We start from the raw sequence: 9258 nt of genomic DNA on the forward strand, positions 1-9258 counted from the left end.
ATGTTACAAATTAACTTACAAATTTTATGTAATATGAAAATATCACATAAAGTCAGCCATTTCTCTGTTCAGATCCAGGGATACTTAAGAACAGTTGTCAATCAAGTGTTAGTTTCTTATCACTAAATGGAGAAGGGATAATAACTAAGCCAGGATAAATGGCTAGGGAAATTCCTAGTATTAACATGAACCTTGTTACAAACTTGAAATTTTGAGGAAGCTAGAAGGACTCATTTAGCTGAAGCCCATCAATCCTCACATTGATCGAGGAAAAATGCTGTGGTCTTGCGCTCTGTTCAGGACTGTGAACAAGGGATAGTCCTATTGGGATAGTCCTATGTACCCAAACTCTAGCCACAAAGGTGCCTATGGCTTCACATGGTGTCGCTACTTCTCATGAGGACAATGCCTGCATGCATTCACCTTGTGTAGTAAAATAACAGAAAAATAGTAAGGTAGGATGAAAGGTACATATGGTCTGCCTTTGAGTGCTATTGGATGCCCTAAAATTTTATCTTTAATCTCCTTGATGTGTTAGGGTAGATTATTGTTCAGAAATATTCACAGCATTCTCTCACCTCCATAGGAGGAGTGTACCCACTCGATCCTAGACATTGAGCTCGACAAATTCAGGGACTTTGGACAACTGGATGTTGTTACACATGATTGGGCATAACCTGGAAATGTGCTTGTGAGTGTTTGTTTACCAACTTGCTCCCCTGTCATGGTCATCCTAATAACGTGCCTTGCCTAGCGTGCTGGTCCCAGGAGGATGAAACACATGTGGAGCAGAGCCTATCTCTTCTAACCAAGTCTGGCCGAGTTCCATGGACACCCGACTGTCACAAATTTCTGAGTTAAGCAAAAGCTTATTCTTGTATGCTGCTGAGATTTTGTGGCTTTTTGGTTGCACTGCATACTGTGGTCATGTTTAATAGAGACAAATTTCTTTCTCCCTATGGAAAATATCTAATTGATTCATAATCATATAGAAGCAGTGTCTATAGAATTGTTTAAATAGTTGTATTCTTCAGAATCTTCATGATGCTCATTTTTTGATCCTTGAAATCAAATAAATGTCACCTGCTTACAGAGCAGTTTCTGACTAATCTGTCTAGAATATCTGCCACCAAATAATCCTTTATATATATAATCAACTTGCTTATTTCCTTCATAATAACATTACCTTTAATTTCAATGTTGTTATTCATTAATTTATCTGCAGGCCCCTATCAAATATAAAATCTATGAGAATAAAATTCTATCTTCTTGTTCCCTGCTGTATCTCCAGTTTCTAGCTCACAGAATTCTCTCCTTAAATATTTTTGGATGAACAAATGAATGATTCATTCAGCCCATTAATACATCAATCAGTTCCATTACCTGATCTGGTTAACTCCCACTTCAAACATCACTTACAAAAAATAAGTCCTCATTAGTTTTAATTACCTCCATAACTGTTCTTTCATTTCACCTGTGTGTCAACTGTCAAGAATTTAGTAGTTGAGTTGATAACAAATTATTCTCAGTTGACTTGCAGCCCCATGCTCTGAATCAAGCAGATATATATATCTGTTCCTATATATATCCTGTTCCTTCTCCTTCTTTTTACGTTAAACAAGCAGGTGAGAACTCTCCTTAAGGCTTATATTAAACCTACATCCTTAAAATCAGAAACTCGAAACTATTCTCCTGCCATTTGCTGGGTATAAAAAATTGGGACACATGTAGTAATTATATTATTTTTTAGTTTTTTTAGGCAAACTATTTTATAATTGATAAGTAATGTTTATGAACCCAGGAATAGAAAATATTGTTGAAGTAGAATGGGAAAGCAGAAATGAAAGGGGAAAAAAAGGAGGCGAGAAATGAAAGAGAAGAGGGAAAAATTGGAAGAGTTAAAGCAATGCACTAGGGATTTTGGTAAACCTTTTCTGTTACATTTTACATCTCAAAACAAATTTCGCCAAGAAGAGGATATATGACATGTCAGGCCTTGACAGATAGGCAGAATTTTGATAAGTTGATAGGAATGAGAAGGGGTATATGTGACTAATCAGAAAGCATATTTGGGAGACAGTCAATGAGCCCATGTGATTAGAAAAGCAGGATCACGTCTCTTCTTATCAAAATACCCATATTTGCCAAACTGTGATCCACAGGACACCTTTGAAATATTTACTGATACTTGTTATGGGCTGAATTGCGAGCCCCCTCCAAATCCATGTGTTGAAGCCCTAACCCCAGTACCTAAGAATGTGACTGTATTTGGAGACAGGCCTTTTAGAGAAGTATTTGAATAAAATGAGGTCGTATGGCTGGTCTCTATCAACTATGACCGTTGTCCTTACAAGAAGAGGACATTAGGGCAGAGACACAGAGGGAAGACCATGTGAAGACACCATAAGAAGATGGCCTTCTATGGACCAAGGAAAGAAGCCCTCAGAAGAAACCAAGTTGCCAACACCTTGATGTTAGACTTCTAGCCTCCAGAATAATGGGAAAATAAATTTCTGTTGTGTAAGCCCTCCACTTCTACTTTCCCACTCCCCACACTGTAGCCCATTCATTATTCGTCAGCCAGTGTTTCTTTCCTAAATTACATCCCTCAGCCTGTGTCCCTCTGATGACTCTCACGGCAAAGAGAATGAAAGCCAAACATCTCACCTCAAGTGCTAAGGCCCTATTGAACCGGCCTTTAGTATTTTTCCTCCCCTCATCCATTTCATCCAGCACATATCAACCAGGCTGATCTTTCTTTTTCCCCTTGTTTTTCAAAGTAGTAAATGCCTTTTTCCCCCCTCAGGAGCATTGCACTACATATATATTTGATTGCGTCTTTTCATCCCAGAAATTTTTTATATAGGCACTTTTTCATTATTCAATTCTCAATATAAGTGCTGGTCACCTTGTCAGAGATTCCTCGTCAAAGCCAAAGAAACAGCTATGTCTGCTCTTCTGGTTACTGGTCACCATGTTATCCGGTTTCAGTTTCTTCATGTGTATTTATTTTCTGTGTCATCCTCTTTGAAGACCGGGACTGTCTCTATTTCTTTTTGTGCTTTATCATCAGTGGTCGGAACCGTGCTACCCCAAACTGTAACCATTACCCACACGAGGCTATTGAGCACAGAAAAATGTGGCTGCCCCCTACTAGAACGTGCTGTTAGTGTAAAATATATACCAAATTCTGAATGCCTCGTATAAGAGCATGTCAAATATCTTCACAACTTTTATATTTATCAGAGGTTAAAATGATAATATTATGGATATATTTATTTAAATAAAATATATTACTGCATTTGTTTTTACCTGTTTCGTTTTACTTTTTTAACGTGGCTAATAAAAACATTAAAATTATATAGGTGGCTCACAATTGTGGCTCACATAATATTTCTTTTTTTTTTAAATCATTTATTGAGGTATGATTGACATACAAAAAGCTGTATTAGTTTAATGTCTACGACTTGATGAGCTTGGAGATAAGTATACGTCCGTCCATGAAACTATCACCAAAATCTATGCTATGAAGAGATCTATCACCTCCAAAAGTTTCCTCTCACCCTCTTTATTTGTTAGTATTGTTGTGTGTGTGATAAGAACACTTAACATAACATCTACCCTCTTAGCAAATTTTTAAGTATACGATACGGTATTGTTAACTATAGGCTCTGTGCTGCACAGTAAATCTGTAGGACTGTCAGCTTTTATAACTGAAATTGTGTACCCTTTGACTAGTACCTCCTCATTCCCCTTCCCACCAGTCCCTGGCAACCACCATTCTACTCTCTGCTACTGTGAGTTTGACTAGTTTAGATTCCTCATGAACGTGATATCACAGAATATTTGTCCTTCTGTGTCTGGCTTATTTCACTTGACATAATATCTCCCAGGTTCGCTTATGTTGTCACAAATGGTAGGATTTCCTTCTTTTTAAAGACTCAATAATGTTTCACTGAATAAATATACTACTTTTTCTTTAATCCATTTATCTGAAGAGAGACATTTAAGTTGCTTCCTTCTCTTGGCCATTGTGAATAATGCTACAATGAGCATGGGAGTGCAGATATCTCTTTGACATTCTGCTTTAATTAGCTTCCTATGGATATATACCCCAAAGTGGGATTGCTGGATCATATGGTAGTTCTATTTTTAACTTTCAGGGGAACCTCTATACTGTTTTCCATAGTGGCTGCACCAGTTTACGTTCCCACTAGCAGTGTACAATGGTCTCCTTTTCTCCACGTCCTTGCCAAAACTTGTTATTGTTTGTGTTTTTGGTAAAAGCCAGCCTAACTGGTGTAAAGTGATAGTTCATTGTGGTTTTGAATTGCATTTCCCTGGTGGTTAGTGATGTTGAGCATGTTTTCATATACCTCTTAGCCACTGTATGTCTTTGGAGAAGTGTCTATTCAGTTCTTTTGTCCATTTTTTATAATCAGGTTATTTGTTTCTTTCCTATTGAGCTGTAGGAGTTCCTTATATATTATGGATACTAACCTTTCATCAGATATGGTTTGCAAATATTTTCTGACATTTCATAGACTGCCTTTTCATTGTCTTGATTGTTTCCTTTGCTATTTAGAAGTTTTCAGTTTGATGGAGTCCCACTTGTCTATTTTCGCTTCATTGACTATGCTTTTGGTGTCATATCTAAGAAATCATTGGAAAGATCAATGTCTAGGAGTTTTATGGTTTCAGGTCTTATGTTTAAGTGTTTAAACCCTTTTGGGTTGATTTTTATGTATGATGTAAGACAACGGTCCAATTTCACCCTTCTGCATGTGTATATCCAGTTTTCTTAATACAATTTACTGCAGAGAGTATACTTTTCCCATTATGGATTCTTAGCACCCTTGTCAAAGATTGGTTGACCATATGTGTAGGTTTATTTCTGGGCTCTCTATTCTGTTCTATTAGTCTATATAGAGTGTTTTCATTCCAGTACTATACTACTTTGATTGCTGTAGCTTTGTAATATATTGTGAAATCAGGAAGTGTGATGCCTCCAGCTTTGTTCTTTTTTCTCAAGATTGCTTTGGCTATTTGAGGCGTTTGAGGTTCCATATGAATTTTACGGTTGTTTGTTCTATTTTTGTAAAAAAATTCCAGTGAAATTTTGATAGGGATTGCATTGAATCTGTAGTGGTCAAAGTGATCCCTTTGGGTAGTATGAACATTTTAACGACATTATTTTTTCCAAACCATGAACATGGAATGTCTTCCCATTTATTTGTGTCTGCTTTCTTTTGTCAGTATTTTATATATTTCAATGTACACATCTTTCACCTCCTTGGTTAAGTTTATTCCTAAATATTTTATTCTTTTTGAACCAGTTGTAAATGGGATTGTTTTCTTAAATTCCTTTTCAAATAGTTTATTGATGGTATATAGAGATGCAACTGATTTTTGTACGTTGACTTTGTATCCTACAATTTTACTGAACTTGTGTTTTAGTTTTAATAGTTTTTTTGTGGAATCGTTAGGATTTTCTACATATGAGATTATATCATATGTAATTTTACTTCTTCATTTCTAATTTGGACAACTTTTATGTCTTTTTCTTACCTAATTTCACTAGCTAGGACTTCTATAACATATTAAGCTATAAAGCGGGCCTCTTTGAGTTGTTCCAGATCTTAGATGAAAAGCTTTCAGTTTTTCCCCTTTGGGTATTATGTTAGGTGTAGGCTTTTTATATATGGTCTTTATTGTATAGTGGTAAGTTCCTCCTATACCTAATTTGTTGAGAGTTTGTATTATGAAAGGGTGTTGAATATTGTCAGACATTTTTTCTGTATCTTTAGAGACAATCCTCTGAGTTTTATCCTTTCATTATGTTAATAAGGTGTATCACATTGATTGATTTGTATATGTTGAACCGTCTTTGCATCCAAGAGATAAATTCCACTTGGTCATGGTGCATAATCCTTTTAATGTGCTATTGAATTTGTTTTGCTAATATTTCATTGAGGATTTTTTCATTTATATTCATCAGGGATATTGGCCTGCGTCTTGTTTTTCTGGAGATATTTTTGTCTGGCTTTCGTGTCAGGGTGGTGATGGCCTCATGAAATGAGTTTGGAAGGGTTCCCTCTTCTTCTCTCGTTAGAAGAGTTTAAGAAGTTGGCATTAATTATTCTTTGTATATTTAGTAGAATTCACTTATGAAGCCATCTGCTCCCAGATTTTTCTTTGTTGGGAAGTGTTTGATTACTTATTCAATCATCTTTTTTGTTATTGGTCAGTTCAGGGTTTCTATTTCTTCATGATTCAGTCTTGGAGAGTTATATGTTTCTAGGCATTTATTCATTTCTAGATTGTCCAATTTATTGGCATACAATTGTTCATAATAGCCCCTTATGATTTTTTTTAAATTTCTCTGTCTCCATTAGTGATGTTTTCTAACTCATTTCTTTTTTTTTTTTTTGAGGAAGATCAGCCCTGAGCTAACATCTGCCACCAATCTTCCTCTTTTTGCTTGAGGAAGACTTGCTGAGCTAACATCTGTGCCAATCTTCCTCTGTTTTATGTGGGATGCCGCCACAGCATGGCTTGACAAGTGGCGCTAGGTCCACACCTGGGATTTGAACCTGCAAACCCAGGGCCATCAAAGCTGAGCATGTGAACTTAACCACTATGCCACCAGGCCAGCCCCTAGACTCCATATTTTTAATCAATGCCAATAATAATAATTAATACTTACCCTACTCTCATATATACCCCTTAAGATGTTAGCTGTTCTCTGAGGCCAGTCTTCTTCCTCCTTGCTCTATAAGCCTATCATAATATTTCTCATATATTAAACTTATACTACTTCCTTAGAGTTAATACTCCATGCTTTTTTTTTTTTTTTCTTTTTTGACAAACATTAGCCCTGAGCTAACATCTGCCACCAATCTTCCTCTTTATGCCGAGGAAGATTGGCCCTGAGCTAACATCTGTGCCCATCTTCCTCTGTTTTTTTTTTTTTTTTTTTATGTGGGACACCTGTCACAGCATGACTTGATAACCAGTGCATAGGTCTGTGCCTGGGATCTGAACCCGTGAACTCTGGGCTGCCAAAGCAGAGCAAGTGAATTTAACTGCTATGCCACTAGGCCAGCCCCAGCACTGGCCATACTTTTGTCCCCTCATTTTTTTTTTTTTTTTGAAGAAGATTAGCCCTGAGCTAACTACTGCCTACCCTCCTCTTTTTCCTGAGGAATGCTGGCCCCAAGCTAACATCCACGCCCATCTTCCTCTACTTTATACATGGGATGCCTACCACAGCATGGCTTTGGCCAAGCGATGCCATGTCCACACCCGGGATCCGAACCAGTGAACCCTGGGCCTCCAAGAATCAGAAGGTGAGAACTTAACCGCTGTGCCACCGGGCCTGACCCTGTCTTCTCATTTTAAATGAGAAGAGCCAAGACCAGAGAAAACAAGAACAACATCTAAGTCTGCAATTACCTGGAGCAGCTGAAAATTCTTTTCTTTTTTATTTTTCAACTAACAACATGTAGCTTGTTCTCTAATACATTCCATAGCTGGTTGGGTTTTTCCTGTTTTGAGAGAAAAAGAATCCTCTTAGCAATCAATACAATGATTATCACTAGATAAGGGACATCAAATTTCATAACAGAGGATGCATTTAGCAACTCTTTTGCCACACAATGAAATTATCCTTTAACAGATTTTTCTTATATTGGACTTTCATCAAAGTTGAGAGTGTATCAATCTCCATTTTTTTAAAGCATTCTTTGTTTGAATTACCTGGTGTTTTACGTTTTCAGAGTCAGCTCATATAGCGTTCTATTTGCTGCTTCCCATAACTTTATACGTGTTTATGAACATGTAAACTAGGTCTTCTTTTGAATTTTCATTCATCTATAAAGTAAAATACATATTAAAAAATAACATTAGTGAGATTATCAGGATAATATAGGAATGACTGTCTTTGTCTGAGTTTCCTACATTCCTTCCTTCTTTGCTTTCTTTCTTCTTTCCTATAAATAAATACACACACTCATATTTATGTAAATATATGCATATACATTCACATATATAAATATATATATTTATGTATATCTATACATATATACATATATATATACACATATATATTGTAGAAAACTTTTCTTCAACTAAAAACTTTTGTAAATGGTGTTATTTAAGGAGTAAATACAATCTTGGCAAAATGCTTCTTTTTCTACCTATGTCCTCCCAGTATCAATCACCTCTTTTTTCTTTGCTGAGTAAAAGAATGACCTGCTGCAGCTTGCCACACATCAGTTTCCTGAAATGAAACTTCCTAGAACAAGAACATAATGAATTCTCCCATTTCCATGATCCAATCAGTCTGCTCATTGTCTGGGAGCACAGCCGATGACAGAAGATGTCAGTTGTTTCTCTCCAGGTTTTTCCACTGGCCTTGTGCTTTAATCCAGCTGCTGCTTTGCATTTGAAAACTAAATCAGCCTCAATATTTCATAGTCTTTTTGATCTTGGGTTTTATGGTAATAAGACTTTGGCTCCAGAAACCTCCATTCAGAGAATTCAAACAGATTTTAGCACCTGTTAGCAGGTGAAAAAAAGAACAAGTGCATCATTTAAATTCTTCCTTTCTTTTGAATGTGCTCATCTATAATTTAAACCATTTTGTCGATGAAAAATCCTCTAGAAAATGAAAGCAATCCTTATGCATTTTTATTTCTATTTTATTGTTACATGTTCCTTGAATTGTTAGCCTCTCTCTGTAAACCTCAACTTGTCCATCTCTAAAATGGGGAGGGAAGAGGAGAGAATTAGGGTTTTGCTGAGTCATCAAATGGACATTTTTCTAGTAACAAAAAGAGTCACAAATTTGTTTATAATATTAGTGCTACTGTTGCAGTGAAAAAAATAACAAAATTTGGAGTCCAAGGATTAATGTCCAGGCCTGGTTTAAGACTTGGTTACCTGTGGGCACAGGACACTGTATTTTCCAGATTCTCATTTTTCTTATCTGGAAAATGAAGTGGCTGAACTTAATGATCTCCATGGTTGCTTTTGAAGCTGTTTCTAAATGTCAATGTAAGTAATTTGTCTTTAAAAGCTGTTCAGCTAGACAAATCCATGGTATGTTATTATTATTAATAATAATTAAAGAACCCAAAAATGAAATTTTAATGAACTTACTAACTATGGGAAAATCAAGAATCCTGTTTTGATTTTTCTCTTTAATATTGAGCGAATAGTTCTTCACTAGAATTGCAGTTGCAAAAGTTTATGTAT

This window comes from Equus quagga, chromosome 3 (genome assembly GCF_021613505.1).
Source record: "Equus quagga isolate Etosha38 chromosome 3, UCLA_HA_Equagga_1.0, whole genome shotgun sequence".
NCBI classification, from domain to species: domain Eukaryota; kingdom Metazoa; phylum Chordata; class Mammalia; order Perissodactyla; family Equidae; genus Equus; species Equus quagga.